The sequence below is a fragment of the Rhinopithecus roxellana genome, chromosome 10, assembly GCF_007565055.1.
Source record: "Rhinopithecus roxellana isolate Shanxi Qingling chromosome 10, ASM756505v1, whole genome shotgun sequence".
NCBI lineage: Eukaryota > Metazoa > Chordata > Mammalia > Primates > Cercopithecidae > Rhinopithecus > Rhinopithecus roxellana.
In genome coordinates, this window is record NC_044558.1 from 23,050,606 (window position 1) to 23,074,394 (window position 23,789).

At 38.7% G+C, this 23,789-nt stretch overlaps 1 protein-coding gene across 2 annotated transcripts in view; it reads left to right on the top strand.

Moving 5' to 3' along the window:
* The first annotated feature begins 639 nt into the window (after positions 1-639).
* Positions 640-23,789, top strand: part of ANO4 (anoctamin 4) — a 325,664-nt gene continuing 302,514 nt past the window's right edge. For both annotated transcript variants that reach the window (XM_030939837.1, XM_030939838.1), the window contains exon 1: positions 640-891. The gene's annotated coding sequence lies outside the window, so the exon portion shown is untranslated. The remainder of the gene's footprint in view (positions 892-23,789) is intronic.

Genomic DNA, 23,789 nt, shown 5'->3' on the forward strand with positions numbered 1-23,789 from the left:
CCCTTCTCTGTCTTAAATTTTTCACTTCTGAAATAGAAAGCCAGGTCCCTGGTCATCTTATCCTGCACTTTGCACATAAAGAAGCTTAGGTCCAAAGCGCCATTACTGTTCCACATGATGACCTCTTGGAGGCACATCAGTAGGGCTGTCTGGACTGTGACATGCCATCAGACATCATTTAGGGGACTTCAAGTCTGGCTTCTTGCAGAGATGCTGTGGGATGCCTCAAAAACTTCCTGCATGGCTAGTGTAACTATGAGGCTTTAGATCTTTGTTAAATATAAGCAAACATTAACAGCAGCTGTGGAGAGGGTAAGTTACCAATCCTCCCAAATTTCTCTTCCAGGCAGGGGGTTGTCCTGCCACTCTCAGAACTGGCTGTCATCTGCTGCTCTCTTGTCACACTGACACGGCCCCCTGGCTGGGCTGATTGGTCGCTGGCAATAACTGATATGGAATACTGATGTTCTCTCTGGCAGTTCCTTCCACTCTAAAGAGACTCCTTTCCATCCCTCTTCTTGCCTTACCTAGCCCAGCCTAGTGCCCACCCTCCCCCGACCATGCCTCCCCTGCACCTGGGGAGGGGGAGGACCAGTCCTGGGCGTGATGCTCTGAGACGGCGGTGAAATCCACCAGGCTGCTTTCACTCCGGCTGGCTCTCGGGAGAGTCCTGTTCCAGACTTCTCAGGGTTTTTACAGCACAAACAACTGCATACGGCCCGAGGGGAGGCTGAAAAGGACTTGTGTGTGGTGGTTTTATTGCCTGTCATCACTTTGCTGGCCTCCTCCCGACTGGTGCCTGGAGGTTCACAGTGGATTTCTTTCTGCCGGAGACACCAAGGCACTGAGGAAGGATCCCTTCTCCTTCTGTTGACTCTTTCTATTTTTATGGTAAGTGCTTACATTGAATGAGCTGCTCTGCTGCTGCAGTGAACTGAACCGTTCGTTCCCCCTCTACCCAGCTAAGCTTAGTGACCTTCCTTCTGCATTTCTTCTGTTTTCATGGATCTTGTCTGGGATGATCCAGCTTCAAAAATGCCAGGGATCATTTGCCTGGAGTGTTTGTCTTTTTATCTTTTTTCCATAAACGCGAGCTCTTCTGCTGTGATACGAATATAAGTGCTCTGTCTTTGTCCTTGAAGCAGCAGCCGGGGAAATGTGTTCACGATGGTAAACTGCAGCAGTGTGCAGGGAATCTGTGGAGGATGACTGACAAATTTGGGCAGGATGAATCCTCAGTGTGCTGGGGGCACTCACTCAGAATCAGGAGGGCCGGGGGTGACCTGACCACATAGCAAACTCTTCCATCTTTCTGGGTGAAGATGAGCACACACGTGTGAGTTATGTTGAGTCTGCTGTGGGCAGCTGTGCTTTCTGCACCTGCCCGAGTGGGTCCAGGATGACCCTATATCTTGTGGGGTTTACAACTTGGGCAGAAACATTCTCAGCAGGAGGAATCCTGTGCTGGCAGATGGATTAGACTGCATGACCTCATTGCTTCTTTTCCTTCCGAGTCTCAGGATACCCAGTTCTGCAAACCATATTTTGCAGGCTCTTCAGAGAGTGGTAGGGCAGTGATGACAGGAACATTTTTGAGTTGGCAACATAGTTTTGTCCTCCTGCTAGGAGATAAAATACTTTGAGGTTATTAGAATGGTTAGACTTTTCTAGGAGAACATAAGCAGGTTTCTGACGAAGACTATGGATGTGGCAGATTGTTTATTCCAGGGCATTACTCTTACAATAGTGCTCTAATTTTTCACCTGGTCTCCTGAGGTTTGCTGCAAAGAGCACCACAACTTCAAGTCTATTACTGGCAGCTTCTTGACGCCCAAAGGAAACCAAGAACATTTTAGTAGTTTCACTCCTGTGCACTGCAGGAGTCTCTCTTAACAGGGATTTTTTTTTTTTTTTTTTTTTTTTTTTTTTTTTTTTTTTTTGGAGCAGGTGTGTCGAACTATTTTGGTCAAAGCATCATTCCAAAGAATAGCTTCACAGTTGTAATTATATTGTTATTTTCAAGTCTTGGACTGGAGGTGGGTTATCTTATTTGTGTAGGTTTTCCAATTCTGGTCCATTTCACTCTAGAGAGGGTTCTTGCCAAATGTAATTCAATCTCTGATTCATAAGTTACTGAACTAATACAATGTGATTTTTTTGATAAGTGAAGGGGTAAAACCTGGAATGAAGTTTCCGGTCTTTCCTCCTGCTCATTGGGAGTTTGGAATGTAAAGTACCCTAACTGTCTTGCTCATTTTCACTACTTTTATGTTCACTGTTCATGTGGATTTTTCTTAAAATAGTGGTGATGACATCAGACATATGCCTTTACCCTCTTCTCTGGGTCCAAAGTAGATGCGTTTGTTGTTCTGTTTTTGTTTGTTTTCTATTTCAGTGAAGGGTTCCTTGCATGTTTGTAAAAGCATCCATTTAAATAAAAAGCAAGAATCTGTAGATGTTTACATGTTAGCACTGTTCAAGAGTAAAACCAGCATAGAGGTTAACAACAACAACAACAACAACAACAACAAAAGTTCAAAACAATTTTTAAAATATTATCAGCTTGGCTTAGCTGTTCTAATACCCACTCTTCCCTACACTCGACTGTGGTTCGTGGCAATACTGTATTGTAATTTGACTGTCAGACTTCTCTGCTTCCTCTTTCATTCTTTAATGTTTAGCTGTTTACTTGCATCCATAATGGTGTGTTCTTACTTTGCTTAATCTTTTTTTCTCTTTTTCTAATTGAAAGGATTTTATATAGTGCCTGGCAACTCAACCGAAGATACTCATTAAGATGGAAAGAGTTAGAATCAGCTTGGGTGTCATGGAAATAGACTCAGTATTTCTCATTGCAGGCAATTTCAGAATCATTTAGAACATATTTCATTTTAATTAGTAGCAACTTTAGCCTTGAGAAAAAACATTATTTAGGTTTCCTTTATTTTGCTAAGCAGATTGTTTACCTATACAATCAGAATTGTATATATATGTGCAATTATTTGTGTATGTGCATATGTATATGCACATATACAAGCATGTATACAAATGTACTGTTGTTTGTCCTGTGTCAATTGTATATACTTAAAAAAAATAGTTGTAGCATGCCCATTTAGAGAACAGAAGGAAAATTCCTCAGATATTGCTTTAACTGGCTTTTTTTTTTTTTTTTTTTTTGGTAAGGATTTCCCCGCTTCCTAGACCCCATTTCCAGATAATGCCTTTAAGAATTTCTTTGAATTGGGAGACTGCATTCTTCAGCATTTCCTTGTCTCACAGCATGGTGTAATGTTAATTCCTTTGCAGGGTCTCTGAAAGCAGCGTAGAAAACTACTGCAGGAAAAATTGATAAAAGCTGTACTGAGTGGAGCCTGTAGCCTCTTGGTGTGATGAAGTCACTGCAACATTTTCTATGTATTTATTTTGCTGCTATGCATTGCAACTGATTTTGCTTGCAGACTTAGCAAGTTGAAGTTATTTAAAATGGGTCTGGAAACACCTAGATTGGTGTAGATTCAGTTACTCTTTTTTTTTTTTTGACACTCTTTAATTACAGCTATCATCAAAACTGTGCTTTCACTATTTCTTTTGGTGGTGGTTTAATTTGAAACTTGTAGCTTAAATTATGAACCAAGTCTCCATTTTGCTTTCTCTCTTCTTCGCTTTTGCCATTTTGTATATGTGAACATGCCTATGTGTACACAGACAAACTCAGACAGTGAAAAGTGTATGACAATTAATGAAGAGTTGATTACAGCTTTTCTTTTAGTGACCCAACTCCAAATATTCAAAATATAATCATGTAACTGAGGGAGGAAATTGTTTCTGTTAATATAAATATAACCTCATACTTCTGCAGGCATTCTTGTCATCGAAACTGTTTTCCATAGTTGATTACCAGGACCAGAAATAGAATCTATTTTGCATTTTAGTTAATGACATTCTGGATCTGTCTAGGTTGGACTGCCCTCAAACCTTGATATGTTTCCTGTCTAAAGGGTCTTTGTGTTAAGAGGGAGAGTTTATGGGTATTATAAAGTAAAATCATTTGATTATGTGATACAGCCTTTCTTTGGTAACTGAATGAACCATATCATTAGGATGTTGGCTGAATTTTTGTGTTGCTTTTCCCAATATTATTAAGCCAATATAATCCTTCTTACCATCTCTTTGAGCCCCTTTTACAGAGCACAAAGAGTTATGTGTGACTCCCACATGAGGCTTCTTAGAGGGAAGACTGTTCTTCAGCAGAGATTCAGAACTACTTCTAGCACCAGCTCTGGTGATCTACTTTAAAGGAACTTGCAATTCAATTGGCAACTCAGGAAGATTGTATAAAATAGGAGAAATGCTTCATGAACTGTGTTGAATACTGTATTTTTGATCTGTGCCTCCCTACTAAATTCATTTAGGACTGTCGTTACGAGATCAGTTTTGCAGGGAAAAAAACATGTCCTCAGTAGCATAATAATCTATGCAGACTGTCATAAATGTTTATGTTGCAAGTTATACTTCTTAGGAGGTAGAGGGAGATGGCAGAATTTTGGAGGAGAACCAAATCACAGCCCCAAAATAATGCAAGACGAAAGGGGAACGTTCTTCCTATGTTTAGCATTTAATTCTCCAGTCAGGCTGTTTGCTCTTAAGTCTGAAGAGCAAAGAAATGTAAAAACACACAATGACAGGTTTTGTGAGCTTTTTCTCTAATAGAAATCTTTAACCCTTAATTAGGCATCTGCTGACTGACCTTTTGGTGTGTGTGAGCCAGCAGCCATTCTTATAGAAAGCAGACATAATGTAATACAGTAGGAATTCAGTTACTTACATCTTTCCTGTTGGTCCCCCATGGGGGACCTCCTGTGAGTGTCAGAGAGGGAATGAGTGTCTGGAGACCATCAGAGACCACAGCCAGCCACAGAGAGATATCTTCAAGCTCCTTGGATTCCAGTTCAACCCCCACCACTAACTGGCTGTGTGACTCAAATTTTGTATCTGCTGCATGAAGCTTGGACCAGATAATCTCAGAGGACTGTAACCCAGCCATTAAAGATTTTGAAGTATTAGTTCACTTCTGTTTGCTACTAGATGAATGATTGTTTCTAAGACAATTGATCCATATTAGACATTCCTCGAGGGAGTAGGGTGTACCTTCCTTTGACCCTGCAAAACCCCTAGAACTGTGAGTGACATGAACATGAGAGTTACTCAGAAAAGTGTGATCATGGTACCCTTCCTGAACAGGGCAAATATGTATATGATGACTATCTGCTTATCCTGGCACATTTTAGGAAGTCTCTTGTGATTATCAAAAGGGACCTTGGCCTGGCACAGTGGCTCGTGCCTGTAATCCCAGAACTTTGGGAGGCTGGGGTGGGCGGATAACAAGGTCAAAACATCGAGACCGTCTTGGCCAACATGGTGAAACCCCATCTTACTAAAAATACAAAAATTAGCTGGGCATGGTGGCGTCACCTGTAATCCCAGCAACTCGGGAGGCTGAGGTAAGAGAATCACTTGAACCTGAGGGGTGGAGGTTGCAGTGAGCTGAGATTGCACCACTGTACTCCAGCCTGGCGACAGAGCAAGACTCTGTCTCAGAAAAAAAAAAAAGGGACCTTAAGGAGCAACTTACCTATCCTCTCATTCCATAGAAGTTAAGGAAGTGATGTGACTTCCCCAGGGCTGGAGACTCACATAGCATCTGGGCAGGATGACTTTAGTGCAAGGTGCATTCATTTACTCAGAACCCTGCTCCATTCCCAGTGTGGGGCCCCTTCCACGATACACAACTGACACTGTGTCATTCATTGTTCACAAATCTGCTTTGTGGCATCTGTCTTACTGGTGTCCATTATTTCTGGGTTCATTTCATGCAGATTACGTGGCTGTACCCGTCAGAGTGAGTCATATCAAGCAAATGTTTATGGTAATTTGTTTATACTTGTGTGGAAACGCATTTTTTATGTTGAAATTCTGCTTTTCCTATAAACATTTAAAGAATTTTACAAAAACTATGCATAGTTTTTCCCCTTTGCTTAAACTATTTAAATGATCATTGATTTCTATATAGAGGGGGTGATGTTAGGGAATTAATTCCTTCATCCATTCACTCATTTACCTGTTAACTTACTGAACACCTATTGTGTCCACCCTAATGCCAAGCAGTAGAGATCTAGTGGTGAGACAGCCAGACGTGGCCACTCCTCTTGAGGAGTTCAGAGTCTACTTATACTTCATGGAGTTGGTTGTCTTTTCATTGTCAGTCAGTGTTCTATTTACTGATTCACAGTTTCTCAAAGAATCTGGTTGAAAAATAGTTTGCTTGGGCAGGTTTTTTCCCTGTGGTTATTCCACTGAGAAATTCTTTTCATAGAAGGGCACCTTTGCTGTCGTTGTGACATATATCTTCCAATTTTCCAAGACATTATTTTTAGCTTCTGATTTTGTGACCTGACTGAACAGAAGAGACCAATTAGCTAAACTTGTTTGCACTATTGTTGTGATTCATGAAATGACAATTCATGTCTTTGATAAAACTTACCTGTTTCCTGGAATCTTAAACTGACAGCCTGCATAGCACAGTGTCCATGGAACAAATCACAGATTAAATACCACACTCCTTGACCTTGCGTATCAGGCCCATAACAGTGTACAGCCCTTGCTTCCTTGTTCTACGTCTGGTTCTGAAGTTCCATGGAATGCTCTAGGAGTACCAAAACCATTTGCAATACTCAGAAATTTACAGTGCTCTCACTAGCCTCAGTGCCTTTGCACATACTATTTCCTCTCCTCTCTTCAGACTAAACTTCCAAAGCAAATTCGATGTCATCTCCCTTGAAAGTGTTTTAACACTTGCCATCCTTATTGATTTCTTTTGCCCAGAGCTGAGTTAGGTATACCATCTCTGTTGTTCTGTATCCCTCAGGATCTTACAGACTGTTTGTCTACTTGCCTCTCTCTCGCTCTCTCTCAAACATTTTTTGTTTCTTAATGGCAGGGACTATATGTTCTGTACCTCAAGTCTTGGTTTAGTGACTACTATAGAGCAGAGAACCAATAATCCTTGAACAAACAGATGGGAATCACCATCTAAAACCTATGGTGCTATCGTTGGCAGCTATCGCTGTATGTGGAGAGTTTAATTTTTCAAACCAATGTGACTATGAATTATATACTGAGAAGAATAAAGAGATTGGCAGACATCCTGATGTAGTCCATTAGAAATTCTATTCAAAACCCCAGGAAATGTTTCTGCTTTCAAATGAGTTTCAGTAAAGTAAACAATGAAAATTTATTAAGTGCCTTCTATAAGCATAGCATTGCACTGGGTACCAAGGAATGAAAGATTTTTTTTTTAAAAAAGCACAATTTCTGTCCTCCAGAAAGCCACAAACTAGTGAGGGTTTGTCCCATGTGTAAATGACTGGTAATGAGGCTGACTGCTATAAACAGAGACTGCATACTTGCAGATAAGGCAGGGGGTAGAAAGGGCATTCTAGAGAGAGGCGCTGGCTTGAGAAGGAACTTAAAGTTATGGTGGTTGTGTCAGCAATCAGGTGGCTTTGATGGAACAGGAGCTGGGGGACGGGGTGGGGAGAAGGTGGAAAATGCAAGGAAAGATGAGGAACCGTACGTGGGGAGACGGGAATGGTATCAGAAGCTCTAAATGCTGTTTATTATTTTTGAAAGTTGGAGGATAGTTAATAGGGTCTGGAAAATGCCAAATGGAAATTTGTTTGGAATCTCTCCTCAGGTTTAATTAAATCAAAAGTCTGTATTCCGCAGGGAAGGAGAGCAGTTGCGCAGTACATAACTGCATAACACGTTTTTTTCTCACCCATCCCTTTTACCCTTGAAGGTACACTTTGACATTCAATGTCATCACAAGGAAATGAAGCCAGGAAGTCTAACTTAAATCAATCAGTTTAGACCTGAAGGGAGTTTAGCATTGAGATCAGTGAGGTGCCTGTTAACAAACTGTCCAGTGTGTGGGAAACCCGACGGGTCTTTGGTGCTGTATTTCTACGGTAAAAATTTAGTTTTTTTTTTTTCCTTTGACAAATAACTTTGTGCTATTTACAAGGAATACAGTTGTTTTATGAACCAGTGAGATATGTGTGTGTAAGTTTGTTTCATGTAGGTGAAAAAATGCTTGGAAAATTCTGTCTGCAATAGATTCAGTTCATCCTCAAAATATTTGATTTCTGCTTACCTTGTCCCTCCTTTCTTTTTCCTAAAAGAATGAGTGAACATATTCTCAGGGAATGGTAAGTTGGTAGGTTTTCTGCATCTCAGAATTAGATCTGACCAGATGACTCTCCACCTTGAAATTAATCTACAAAGATTGAAGAATTTAGAGGAAAATCTCTAGATATATTGACCAGAGCATGAAAGCAAATAAATATTGCTTGTGGAGTGACAGATGATGTGGTAGAAAAGAAGCTGCATTCATTCATTCATTTATTCATTCATTTGCTCACTCCACCAGTACTTATTGAGCACTTACTATGTTTCAGGGGCAAGAAACAATAGTGGACAAAACAGTCAACTTCCTGCCTTCATGGAGCTGACATTCTGGTCAGAGTGGGAGGAGGAGACAGACAAACACGTTAGCAAATACGAAGCATGTCAGATGGTGATAAGTGCTATGGAGGGGAAAAAAATGAAGAATGCTTTGGCTGCTATTATCTTCACTTTTGGCTTTCTTTAAAGTTATTTAACTTATGCATTATGTTTAGGTTATTTTCTTCTCTCCACTCATTGTTTTTAGCTGCTTATTTTTATATTTACTTTCTGACAATTCTATGATAAACCACCATCTTGAGGGGTTTTTTTTCCTCCTAGATAAAAGCAGCTTTTGAAATAATTGGAGTACTGTGAACAAAAGTTATAATGAAGCATTTAGTTTTTGAATTGATTTAAAGAAAAGTACTGTGGACATCAAAGCCCATTAGTATTTTTCTCATGAGAAAAGTTGTCAGAATTTGGAGGAACATGGGATGGAAATGGATCCGTCCCTCACTTGACTCTGAGAGGAGCGGTTTGGAGTGTTCTGAGAGGATGGGAGCTTGGAGTATAGGGAACTCCAACCCCAGGAACAGAGAAATGGTGGGATCACCCACGAGCACAGCTCATTCAGAGAAGAGATGGGAGTGGATTAGAAAGTGAACATGCAAAAATTGAGCAAGGAATTTCTCTCTGGGAGGAAGGGAGGTAGGGAGGATAAAACCAGTGAGATAAATGTCGGTGAATAAACAACATTTACAGAAGCAAGTTCTGCCCAATGTAGAACATCTGCATGAGCTGGTTAGTGGGAATGGTGCCTTGAGATAAAAATCAATATTTAGGGATTTCCCAACATTCCCATCCTATATTTTGTGGGATCTTTAATTCAGCATCAGTGTTCCATTTTACTGCAAGCAAGCCTTTAGTCAATACTTTCTACCTTGCTTCTAAAATAATTAGGATTTAAAGGAAAATGTCTCCTAGCGGTGGAGTGCCTGGGCTCTGGGGCAGACATTGTACCCATCCTTACTATGCCACTTACTCACCTTTGGACCTTGGGCAAGTTAGCTGGTCTCCTTGTGCATCATTGCCCTCGATTATAAAAATGAGATTAACTAATAACTCCTACCTCAGAGTTGTTATGAGTGATAAGTGAAATAGTCCATGGAGAGCCCTTAGCACAGTGCCTGCAAGATGATTGCATTATCTAACAATTGTTAACCTGTTATTATCATTATTTGTCTCTCTGGTGTTAGTGGTTTAGAGAAGTTCTCATATGTATATATTTTCCCCCTTAGCAGAGCTTTTTTTTTTTTTTTTCCTTCAACTTTTAAGTTCTGTGGTAATGTGCAGCATGTGCAGATTTGTTACATAGGTAAACATGTGCCAGGGTGGTTTGCTGCACAGATCAACCCACCACCTGGGTATTAAGCCCAACATCCATTGGCTATTCTCCCTGTTACTTTCCCTGCCCCTACTGACAGGCCCCAGTGTGTGTTGTTCCCCACAGTGTGTCCATGTGTTCTCATCATTCAGCTCGCACTTATAAGTGAGAACACGTGGTGTTTGGTTTTCTGTTCCTGTGTTAGTTTGCTGAGGATAATGGCTTCCAGCTCCATTCATATCCTTGAGAAGAACATGATCTTGTTCCTTTTTATGGCTGCATAGCATTCCATGGTATATATACACACCACATTTCCTTTAGCCAGTCTATCTTTGATGGGCATTTAGGTTGGTTCCATGTCTTTGCTATTGTGAACAGTGCTGCAATGAGCAAATGCATGCATGTATCTTTAAAATAAAGTGATTTATATTTGTTTGGGTATATACCCAGTAATGGGATTGGTGGGTCAAATGGTATTTCTGGTTCTAGGTCTTTGAGGAATTGCTACACTGTCTTCTGCAATGGCTGAAGTAATTTACACTCCCATCAACAATGTAAAAGCAGTCCATTTTCTCCACAACTTTGCCAGCACCTGTTGTTTCTTGACTTTTTAGTAATCACCCTTCTGACTGGCATGAGATGGTATTTCATTGTGGTTTTGATTTGCATTTATCTAATGATCAGTGATGCTGAGCTTTTTTCATTTGTTTGTTGGCTGCATGTATGTCTTCTTTTGAGAAGTGTCTGTTCATGTCCTTTGCCCATTTTTTAATGGAGTTCTTTTTTTTCTTGTAAATTTGTTTAAGTTCCTTGTAGACTCTGGAGATCAGACCTTTGTCAGATGGATAGATTGCAAAAATTTTCTCCCATTCTGTAGGTTGTCTATTTGCTCTGATGATAGTTTCTTTTGCTCCTCAGAAGTTATTTAGTTTAATTAGATCCCATTTGTCAGTTTTTGCCTTCATTGCAATTGCTTTTGACATTTTCATATGAAGTCTTTGTCCATGCCTGTGTCCTGAATGGTATTGCCTAGGTTTTCTTCTAGGGTTTTTATAGTTTTTGGTTTTACATTTAAGTCTTTAATCTGTCTTGAGTTAATTTTCATATAAGATGTAAGGAAGGAGTCCAGTTTCAATTTTCTGCATATGGCTAGTCAGTTCTCCCAACATCATTTATTAAATAGGGTATTCTTTCCCCATTGCTTGTGTTTGTCAGGTTTTTTCAAAGATTGGATGGTTGTAGGGGTGTGGTCTTATTTCTGAGTTATCTACTCTGTTCCATTTGTCTATGTGTCTGTTTTTGTACCAGTGCCATGCTGTTTTGGTTACTGTAGCCTTGTAGTATAGTTTGAAGTCAGGTAGCATGATGCTTCCAGCTTTATTCTTTTTGCTTAGGATTGTCTTGGCTATTCGGGGTTTTTTTTTTTGGTTCCATATGAATTTAAAAAGTTTTTTCTAATTTTGTGAAGCACATCAGTGGTAGTTTAATGGGAATAGTATTGAATCCATAAATTACTTTGGGCAGTATTGCAATTTTCATGATATTGGTTCTTCCTATCCATGAGCACGAGCATTGATTTTTCCTAACCGTTTGTTTGTTTCCTCTCTTATTTCCTTGAGCAGTGGCTTGTAGTTCTCCCTGAAGAGGTCTTTCACTTCCCTTGCTAGCTCTATTCCTAGGTATTTTATTCTCTTTGTAGCAATCTCTTCTTCCTGTTTGTGATTAATGATTTTAGGATAAATCTTTTTGGAGGGATCTCACTTTATTTTTAATTCAGTCTCTTAGATAGTTATTATAATTTGGAATTTTCTTAAATTGTAAGCCTGTATCACAGAACCTAAACAGTGGAATTGGAGGACCATGTGGCCACAAGGTCCCTGGGAGGAGGACCCACTAGTCACAGTAAGTGATATTGTGGCAGGAAAAGAGAAATGTAAAGTGGAGGAGAAAAGGAACAAGCTGACAGCAAATATGATCAATGTATCAATGTTCTTCTTCTCTGTTGACATTCAGGAGGGTTTAGGGATGAAGGCTCCTTAGGTGGCGTGTAGTGTAGACAGGCTACAGCTTGCAATTTCCTGGAGGAGAGTGTGATTTGTGTAAACAGGGACAGGAGGCTAAGGAAGAATAGTTAGGTGCCAGTAAGTTTGTAGGAAAGTATTCTAAAAGTGGAATACTTCGGTCACAGGGTATGTGAGTTTAAAAATTCTGATGGCTCTTACTGAATAACCATTAACAGAAGTGTGCCAGTTTACACTCCCATCAGTAATGAATGAGAATGCCTGTTTCCTCACACCTATGCCCACTAGCAAACATTTTGGTCTTTGCTAATCTGCTGGGTGAAAAATAGCATCTTATAGTTTAATTTGAGCATCTTTTCATGTATTTGCTCTGTATTTTCTTCTTCTATGAGCTAACTCTTTGCTCATGCCCTTTGCAGGCCCGCTTTCAAATATTGAGTTTTGATTTTTATTTTTTGAAGCTTTTTTTTTTTTTTTTTTTGACAGTCTCGCTCTGTTGCCCAGGCTGGAGTGCAATGACATGATCTCAGCTCACTGCAACCTCCGCCTCCCGGGTTCAAGCAATTCTCCTGCCTCAGCCTCCCGAGTAGCTGGGATTACAGGCACCCACCACCATGCCCAGCGAATTTTTGTATATTTAGTAGAGACAGGGTTTCACCATGTTGGTCAGGCTGGTCTTGAACTGCTGACCTTGTGATCTGCCTGCCTCGGCCTCCCAAAGTGCTGGGATTACAGGTGTAAGCCACTGCGCCCGGCCAGAAGCTCTTTATATACTAGAAAAATTCACATTTCCTTATGATTCTTTTTTACCAGATATTTCCCCTTATTTTGTCATTTGTCTTTGATATTGTTTATAGTATTTGAGACATAATACATTTTTATATAAAGTTGTCACATGTTTCTTTTGTACTTTCTGGCTTTTGTGTAATGATCAGAAAAGCCCAACCCACTCTGAAAACTCATGTTTCCACAATTTCCTTTTGTATTTTTATGTAAATAAAATCATACTTACTTGATTCATAATTATTTTAGATTAGTAATGGAATAGAAATTCCATTTTATTTTCCCCCAGCAACTCCCTAGTTCTCTCCAAACATTTCATGCACAATGCGTCTTTTCCTTGCTGGCTAGGTGGTGACTCTTGAGAAAGATGATTTTTACTTGGGCCAAGGCGGGAGTGACATGGAAGGATATCATCATCTATGAAATCCCCTTATATAGTTAGAACTATTTTTGGAGAATCTGCTCCGTTTTCTTGACTTCCAGTTTGTTGCAGTCCCACACTGTATTAATCACTCTAGTTTTATGAATTTTAATATATGATATGGCTAGTCTCACCCTTATTACTCTTTGTTCCAGGTTTGTTTGTTTTTTTTGTTTTGTTTTTGTTTTTGTTTTTTTTTATCTTCTTACATGTTTATTTTTCTGAATAAACTTTAGAAATTGTCTCATTCTAAAAAACAATCATGTTTTGGAGAAAGGGTTAAATTAAATTTATAGCTTAATCTAGGGAGATTTTTTTTTTTAACTTTTAAGTTCAGGGGTACAAGTGTGGGTTTGTTACACAGGTAAACATGTGCCAGCGTGGTTTGTGACACAGATCAACCCATCACCTGGGTATTAAGCCCAGCATCCACTAGCTATTCTTCCTGATGCTTTCCCTCCGCCCCTTCCCTGACAGGCCCCAGAGTGTGTTTTTCCTCATAGTGTGTCCATGAGTTTTCATCATTCAGCTCCCACTTATAAGTGAGAACGCGTGATGTTTGGTTTTCTGTTCCTGCGTTAGTTTGTTGAGGATAATGGCTTCCAGCTCCATCCATGTCCATCCATGTCCATCCATGTCCCTGCAAAGGACGTGATCTTGTTCCTTTTTACGGCTGCATAATATTCCATGGTGTATATGTACCACATTTTCTTTAGCCAGTCTGTCATTGATAAGCATTTAGGTTGATTTCATATCTTTACTATTGTGAGTAGTGCTGTAATGAACATTCACATGCTTGTGTCTTTATGGTAGAATGATTTATATTCCTCTGGGTATATACCCAGTAATGGGATTGCTGGGTTGAATGGTATTTCTGTCTTTAGGTATTTGAGGAATCGCCACACTGTCTTCCATAATGTCTGAACTAATTTACACTCCCGTCAACAGTGTATCAGCATTCCTTTTTCTCCACAACCTCAACAGCATCCTTTATTTTTTGACTTCTTAATAATAGCCATTCTGACTGGTGTGAGGTGGTGTCTCATTTGATTTGCATTTATCTAATGATCAGTGATGTTGAGCTTTTTTCATATCATTGTTGCTACATGTATGTCTTTTGAAAAGTGTCTGCTCATGTCCTTTGCCCACTTTTTAATGGGGGTGTTTTACTTGTAAATTTGTTTAAGTTTCTTATAAAAGCTAGATATTAGACCTTTGCCAAAGGTATAGTTGCAAAAATTTGGGAGAATTTTTTATGATACTGACCCAACCTATCCCCACACAGGGTATATGTTCCCATTTATTCAGGTCTTCTTTTATGAATCTTCGTAGTTAATGTTTTAAGGTATTCTGCCTATAGATCTTGGCACAGTATTTTTTAAAACATTATTTGACATGGTTTGTGATAAGTACTTGTTTAGTCTTCACATATTTCCAGAAGTATTAAGGGGTGAAAAAGGAATGGAAGTGTTTCTTTGACATCGTGAAGTAGACTACCTGGGGAAAAATATTGAAACTTTGCATAAGTAAATGTGATTGATTCATTTTTTCTTTTATCTTTTGTGACCCTATATTTCGAATTGTTGATCTAACTATAAAAACGTATTTGTTTTAAATTTGCAATTGAACTTAATAAATGTTTTTCACACCCACAAATTCAAAACACCAATTGTTAAGATCCTTTTGCAAAGTGTTCCATATCATTGTCTTACATTAATTCATTTGACTATTAATTAATTAGCTCAGTAAGCACTTAATGAACACTACAGACCAAATGTTAGAAATATGAAGACTAATAAGACATGATCCCTTTCATTGAGAGGTTTGCTGTTTACTCAGAGATCGACATGAAAACAGAGAATTATAATAATAAAAGGTAATGTGCTTTACACTGTGGGAGGCCAAGGCGGGTGGATTTGGATCACTTGAGGCCAGGAGTTCCAGACCCACCTGGCCAATATGGCAAATCCCATCTCTACTAAAAATACAAAAGTTAGCTAGGTTTGGTGGTACGCACCTGTAATCCCGGCTACTCTGGAGGCTGAGGCAGGAGAATTGCTTGAACCCAGGAGGCTGAGATTGCAGTCAGCAGAGATCGCCCCACTGCACTCCAACCTGGGCGACAGAGCAAGATTCTGTCTCAAAAACAAGGCAATGTGCTTTCATGAAAATATGTGCAAGGCAGAGTTGGAACATGGAGTGGGAGAGCCTCAAACTGTCCTGGGGCAATCAAAGAAGGCTTTACTGAGCAAGCAGCATCTGAACTGAGAACATTTACATGAGTTGCTGCCAGGTGGGCAGAGCAGGGGAGGTTTCTCCAGACAGAGAAACTATCAAGAGCAAAGGCACTGGGGCATGAATCAGCTACAAGTTATTCAGTCTGTGGGGCTTAGGACATTAGGTTTAGCCAGTAGGCAGCTGCCAGATCTCAAAAGGCTTTATATGACATGCACAAGAGGTTGTACTATATTCTGTAGGCACTGGAGAAAATTGTGAGTAAGAAAAGGTCAGATTGTAGACTACATAATTCTGGTAGCCATATGGAGAACAAATTAGAAGGGTATGGGTATAAAATCAGGAATACTAGTATGGAGATTATAACAGTGGGCCCAGTTAGAGACTGGTTTCTCTTAAACTAGGACAGTGACATTAGGAATGACAGAGAGCCCCTATGTAAGATTTATTCATTTAACAATTATTTATTAGAATCACCTGTATGCTAGGCTCTGTGCTGGATGCTAGACATGCAGCAGTGTGCAAGACAGATATGCTCCCTGCTCCCAAAGACATCCCATTCAAATGAGAAGAGCCTGATAAGGTGATATGTAAGTTGATATGTTAAGCAGTGATATATGATGAAGCAGAAAGCAGCACGATGAAAGGGAAAGGGAAGCTGGTTAGGAGTATGCTGATCAGGATAGTCCTCTGGGCAAGGTGATGTTTGATCAGGACCTGAGTTGGGGAGGGAGGGAGGATATGAGTCAGGGAAATGGTGTCCAAGCAGAGGGAAATGGTGTCCAAAAGACAAATGGTGTCCAAGCAGAGGGAACAGCCAGTGCAGAGGCCCTGAGAAGGGACTGTGCTTGGCATGGTTAAGGAATAAAGAGGAGGCCAAAAGGGCTAGAGCAGAGTGGTGGAGGAGGTGGCTTAAGTATATAGATTTTATCCAGAATGAGATGGGGAGCCAGGGCAGTATTTCGCATACAGCAGTAGCATGATTTGACTGGCAGCCTTTAAAAGGATCTGTTCTGCTGCTGTGTGGAGAATAGAGGGAGTCACGGTGTAAGTAGGTCAGTTACAAGGCTGGTGCAGAAGTCCAGAAAGGGAGGTGATGATGGACCAGGATAGTGATTCTGGAGGTGGTGAGAGGTGATAGAACTATGGATCGATCTTGAACCTGGTCCTGGAAGGTTACAGCAAAGTGTGTATAGGAAGTAAAATGGACAAGTGTAGATTAGATAACTGCTAACTGTAGACATACAATATTTTAAAGGGAGATGAGGGAAGAACAGCCAGGGAGGGTCACTTTAGCAAGAGCAGTCCATATGGCCAATATGATGAGTGCACCATCATGAACTCTTGAAGGCTAAACTTTTATTATTTGTATACTTGTGAGCCACACTGGATTGTGTGACATGACTAAATAGAGAATTCCTGAAATTGCCTCTGGGAGGATGTGTTAAATAGGGTCAATCAGAAGTATGTAAATGGTGTCTACTCTTGAGCAATAAAATCTATAGAAGCCACACCTAAATTTAGCTTTAAGCAGTTTCAGAGCCTGGGAATTTTTAGGAAATAGTAGACAAAGCCCTGAAAATACAAGAAATTGGCATCCTTGTTGGACTGACATGGGAGAGGAGTAATCTGTGGGTGGGCACAGAAAAGGACTCACAGATCATAGATCTTGGGAATACGGGGTCAATTAATTAAATACGGCTGAAAATTATAAATTACCTCACATATCCAGTTGCTTTTAGCTAAAATCAAGAGAAAGGGCTTTCTAAAGCCTAGATACTTTTTTCCCATTAGCAAAGGGTTATATAACATGTTCTGGAGACTTGAGTCAGGCTAGTTCCGTTATCTTTGGAAGATATTCTTGAGTGATGCAGTGCTGTTAGTTTCAAATAAATATATTTTTGTAAATCAGGGGATGTTATATAATGAAACTGACATTTGTAAAAGTTTTTTATGGAACCCAGCCAGGTGCCCCTTTTGTCAGACCCTGACTTTTGAAGGATTTTAGGCTGCTTATAAGGATTCAGAGTTCCCCTGCAAAATTGATGTTGGAAACCATACCCACAGTCTGCACCAGTCACTGTGGACTGGATACATTTCCACAGTATAAGATGAAATCAGAACTGAATGAGAGTAGCCACTGTTCTCTTGGCCATACCTGACCAAAGGTTCTAGATTGACACAGATTATTATTCTTTAGTTAACTGTACAGTAAACCATGCACAGTCCTCATTGTAATTAGGTGGGTTCATTCTTTCTTCATTTTACCTGCTGTTGTCGTCATAAGTCAAAGTTAAACAACTCTTCAGTTATTATTGTAGCCAGAGTGATGGATAAGATAGACTCCCCTAAACCATGGTAATCGATGTAAAACTTTTCTCCTCTTGCCCCCATAGTTAGCACTAACTGGCTCCTGTTTTATATAACCTTATACAGGCTTATGTCATAGTGCTAATGATATACCACATGTGTGTACACATATACACATACCTACTCACATATACACATACACACACATATATGTGTACACACACACACACGTGTAATTCCTCTCCTCTCCCCCACAGACTGTAGCAGGCACTTAGAATCATGAGTCATTCTTATTTTCCTTTTAATTATTAACACTTAGCTCAGCATCTGGCATAAAGTAGGAGCTCAAAACATGGTTGTTGATTAAAACCTAGAACTGGGTTTTGCTTTTTGTTGTTGTTGCTTTGTTGTTGTTCTGTTGATTAAGTACTCCTGTACCTAGTTTAGGTTTGAATTGCTTTAGAGACCCTGATGATTGTGCTTTGTGTTCTTGGTCACTGATTTTATGTGATAGTCTTCAGCATATTAACAACTCCAAGCTTTGCAAAATAGGCAATATTTTATAGGGAAGTAGCTGTGTTGCCTTTCTGGATGTAGAAGCAGCATGAGATTATAGGATAAACTCCAGTATATATGTATTTATGTATATATATATTACCTTATTCATACTTAATAATGTGTATACATACATAATAATATGAAGTAAAAGTAGGTCAGAAGTAAAGAAGAGGTGGGAACAAAATGAAAGCAGGAATACAATTAAATTTCTTGTCAGAATGACCTACATGTAAGATACAGAGGCCACCTTTAAAGGCTTTAAGCTTTCAATCAGCCAGAGGGAAAAGAACAGGCTTGTGGGGGTAAAGATAAACAATTTGCTCAGGATGATTTTAACCATACTCTTAGCACCAGCATCAGACAAGAATTTCTCCCAGTAGTCCCCATGAAGAGTACACTGTGTTTTGTTATGAAAATTATCAAGCTTTGCAAGGCTGATTCTCATAAGACACTTTTGTGTTAATAGCATTGCCTCAAAGCAAAATCTAGTAAAAACAATTGGCAAGGTTCTGTTTAGGAATCTGTTCTCTGCTGGTCAGTTTGACCCAGGGATATGAAAAGTGGGTGGACTACTTGTCTTTAAGAAATCTTTCCTGTGTATTGTTTATCTCAAATGAGGTTTTGAAACTTCTTTTTTAACATTGAACTTGAAGTGGCATTACTCTCCAGCAAATAAGAGCCTATAGTGTAGCTACTATTCTGTGTAGCTAGTTAAGGAGAGACTTGGTGTCCTAGCAGTGTCAAATGAAAGTTGGTGTTAGCATCCGTATGAGGAAGCTAACTTGCCTAGCAAAGACATTTACCTGAATAGCAGGTTGCCCTCCTTATTTCCAAGGGAAGCATGGGAGAACCAAGCAGCTCAGCCAGGCTTATGCATAGAAAATTGTTTGGACCCACTTTATTGCTCAGACAAATAGGTGATCCTCTCCAAGGGCTTTAAATAGGTCCTGTTGGGGCAGGGAACCCAGACACTTAGTGAAGTACAGAAGGTTTGAAGGGAATGAATTCCCAGAGTCTGGATTGTATGCTCAGTCTCATTTCTCACCTTCCCATTTACAATCCCTCTTTTTCCATTTTAGCAAAGCAAGGCATCCTTCTTATCCATCTCAAATCTTACTATAGTGCATTGTGCAGGGGTGTAGAAACAGCCTGGGCACCAAACAGAGCAGCAATTGGAAATATTTCTTTGCAGAGAAGTATGGTAGTGTGAACAATAAAAGACTTTCCAACATAAACATATGCTTCATTGGGATGAAACTCTGTGGGGAAGTGGGCTGGATATGAGTTAAAGGAGAAAAACTGGCGATATAAATTTTCCAACTGATAAAAAGGAGCTTGAGATTGGTCAGATATCTTAAAAATAGTTGAACGTGGGATATGACAGTTGTGTTTTAAAACCTCAATGTTTGTGTATGCCAGAAATTATATTCTTTGTAATCCTATAAGCTTATGATGAAGTCAACTTAAAACTTCACTGAGTTGGGGCAGATCTTCAGAAGGGGATACATAGCTTTTTTTTATGTTTTGAATCTTTGGGCCATGCATGAGCAAACATGTTTGAAGACCACTCATCTACTGCATGTAATATGGCTCTCAATCAGTCCTCTAGCTCTTGCATTGACCTCAAGTGTTAGGTCAGCCTCTAGCTGTAACTCCCCTCCCTGTTCTTACCACTACTTTGTATATACTTTAATATAAGTCTAACAGATTGCATCCATGATTCCTCTACCAAATAGGAAGATCTTTAATTCTCTAAAAGTATATACTATATACTCTGTAGTTTCCAGGAATTTTTTTGTGGTGCCTTATGTAAAGGCAAACTTTAAAACAAATTATTGAGATATAATTTACATATCATATAATTCACTCATTTCAAGTATAGAATTCAATAAGTTATAGTAAGTTTACCAAGTCATGAAGTCATCATTCATAAATCAGTTTTAGAACATTTTTATCACCCCAATACAATTTATCATACCCATTTACATGAACATTCCTATGTTTTTCTAATGTTTAAGGGGCTCCAAGTTCATATGACAAAATGTGTAGAGAACAGCAAGGATGGAGGAAAACAAGAGGGACAGGGCCAGAATTTTATCATTTATGGAAGCATGAATGCTAGTGTCTTCTATTTTTATTTTTAAAAACCACTCTGATGTTCTTCTCTAGTCCTTATATGTTTTTATCGATATAAATGTAACAAGATGTTAAGGCGGAACTCTGTCTATCTCAGTTTTGGCTGAGATCCCAATGGCCAAGAATAGTAGAATAGGTTCCCCCATAGCAGTTACCCATTTAGAACATGCAAAGCGTTGTATGGGAGTTAGTTATTGTCTACTTCTTAATATTTATGAGGTTGACATTGGGGCCCTGGTGAATGTGGGGAGGGGGAAAGGGTACTCCATCTTCACTTCAAGTGAGAGGAATCCTCATTGAGCTTGACATTATCCCCTGGTGGGAGTTTGGGGACACGAGGTTCACCTGAAGCTGTGGAAGGCTGTGATGAGAGCTGCCGCTAAGAACAAAGTGGGAGAGGGGGCTGCAGGGAGATGGCTGCAAGTTGGTGGGACGAAGATGTGTGAGATTTTATCATGGATCAGGTGGATGCTCTGGGGTCATTTTAACTTTGGAGTACACTCAAGAGGGATGCCTGGAGGGAATGGGGAGAAGGAGAGAGAGAGAGAGCAAGAGCAAGTGCTTAAGTGATGGTTGGGGGAATGGTTATCAGTTACCTAACTATTCTGGATACATAAGAATGTAGTGCTTAGAGATTAGACAAAAAAAAAAAAAAAAAAAAAAAAAAAAAAAAAAAAAAAAAAAAAGACCCATTTGCCATTTGGCCATCTGGGAGACATTACTATATAGTCTCAAAATCTGATAAACCTGAATTTAAATCTCTCCCTGACTCAGCAAGTTACTTTATTTCTCTGAGCTTTCAGAGTTGTCATGGCCAGTATTTGTTGTAATGATATGATCAATGACTGACAAGTCCTGAAACTTGCCTTTCAAAGTATTTTTGATATTTGACACTGATTGATGAGTAGATAAATATGAATATTCTATATAGACAACATCTATGATCTCTAGCTAGATCTAAAGTCATTGTTACGTACAATAAGCATGTAATGTATAACATTCAATATTTTGCAAAACCCATGGTATTTCATTTACCGTACTGTCATTTACTTTCTTAGTTGGATTACATAGGTGATAAATTTGTACAAGCTTGTTTTCGTATACTTTGAAAGTGTATGAAAATGATTGTGTATAAATGGTAATTCTGATTTTCTCTAGAATACAATTCAGATTTACCAGCCTTCAAATAATAATATTTTAGATACTGTTGTTAATAAATAATATTTTTTATTTAGCAAATAACTTCATATGTGTGTGTGTGTGTGTGTGTGTGTGAATTTATGCATGTGTATTTTTTTCCAGCCAACATAAAAGTCTTTTGAGGACAAAATTGAGTATTTGCCATCACAAAACTATAAATAACTTAAAAATTTGGCATATTTAAATATTGCAATAAGCAATAATACTTTTATCCGTTTATGCAACTTGTGTACAGAAACAGATCTTGTAGATTGTCGGGTAGGATCTATGGAGTAAAGTTTGATAAACTTTTAAAGAGAATGAAGTTAATTTTTAAAACATCTTAAACTCAACTCAATTATTCTTGATTGTGTTCTTTAACTTATTAAATTGTGTTCCCAAAGCATTTAAAATATATAACTGTCGTAGTACTAAATGCATGGTATAGTATCATTTCATTGACTCATTAATTTATTTAAAATGACAGTAGTGAACTCATATGGTACAATCTCTGTCGTTATGAAATCTAGAGTTCAGTGGGATAGACAGAGGAAGCAAACACATGAGTAATATATAATTACAAATTATGATCACTGTTATGAATTACAGGCAAATGGCATGGGAGAATAACTGTGGAAGCATAATTTAATTGGAGGGAAGGCATCTCTGGTGAAAGATCTGAAAGAAGAGTAGAGTGGTCCATTATCAGTCGAGAGTGGGTCAAAGAATATTTCAGGCAGTGGGAAGAGCATATTACAAAGGCCCTGTGGTAGGAAGGATTATGAAATATTTAAGGAAGAGGCAAGGAGTGGATATAGATGCCTCATTTAGGAAGCTATGGGAATAATTCATTCTGGAAATGAGGTAAACTAGACACGAGATTAGACTAGAATAAGTTAGTGGCAGTACAGTCAGAAGTGAGTGGATTTTAAGAAATAGTAGAAAGTAGAGTCAATAGGACTTGAACTGTTTGTAAAGGAGAAAGGAAAAGGTGTTCATAAATAAGGCTATTTGTAAAGGTGTTGATAAATAAGGCTATTTGTAAAGGTGAATGGCTTGGATTCTAGCACATTGTACTGTGATTGTTATACCATACTTTATCTTCCGTGAACATTGCAAGGAAATTTCTGCACTTATTTTCAAGTTTTGATGTGTATATTTTTACAATACTATTCACTTTTCTAAACTTTTCAATTGTAAGCTTCTTATAGTTGAGAATTGTTTTCTCTTTCTTTGGTATATGTCCAGAGTTCTTAGCCCTCTAAATTCAGTTGTTGTTAAGTAAATTTTTTTGGATAGAGATTAGAACATCTGATTTCAGATATTTAAAAAACGTAGATATTTATCTTGTGGGTAATGACTTAGGAACAGCTTTCTTGAATGCAGAGATTTGAAATACCAATTTGCCTTTGGGTCATTATTTTATAGGAATGTGGGAAGATATAAAATTCAATGAGTAATATGATTAGGCATTTATATAATTCTTTAAGTATATGCTATATAGGCCTTTCAACATATGTGTTAAAAGATTAAAAAATGCTTGATTATCTGGCTCTGGGGTATACTTGTAAAACTTGCCTGTTTGGTAAAGTTAAAATAGACATGCATGCAATTTATATTCTAGCTGTATCTATGGTATATGAATAATATAACTGGTTTCCAGTAGACACAACCTGGGGTAATCCCTGCCTAGGCTTAGCCTGGTTAGAGCCTAGTTAGGTCTTCTTGGATTTGGATATGATTTGAGATATTGAAAAGAAAATAACTGAGAAGATTCAAAGCAGTATTCTAATGAAGCTATATGTAGGTTTACTAAACAGCCAACTGAGCCATTTATCTAAAAAATGTAACATATGTAAAGTGTGGGTTTTACTGTAATATAATTACCATGTCTCCTTACTAAAGGATGGGCAAACTTTATAACCACAGGTGACAGAAGAAATATTTATTGTTCAGTTGTTGGATTCCATGTTTATGTCTGCTAAACTGGTCATTGATTTTAATACTGTGAACTTTCTTAACATTGCCAGGTATACAGTTAGAAGCCCTCTTACTCTAAATGCTTAGGACTGATTTTGTTGGTCAATGGAAAAAGATGGTTAAATGAGGGAATAGTTAAAACAATATGATACTTGGCGTTTCTTGAAAATTTATTTTAACCTAAAACAAAAATTAATTTGCTAATATTTTGGTATGGGGCTAAGGGTTTTTCTTCAAGTAATAATTCATTATTTTTATTCTGTATTTTCTTTTTTGC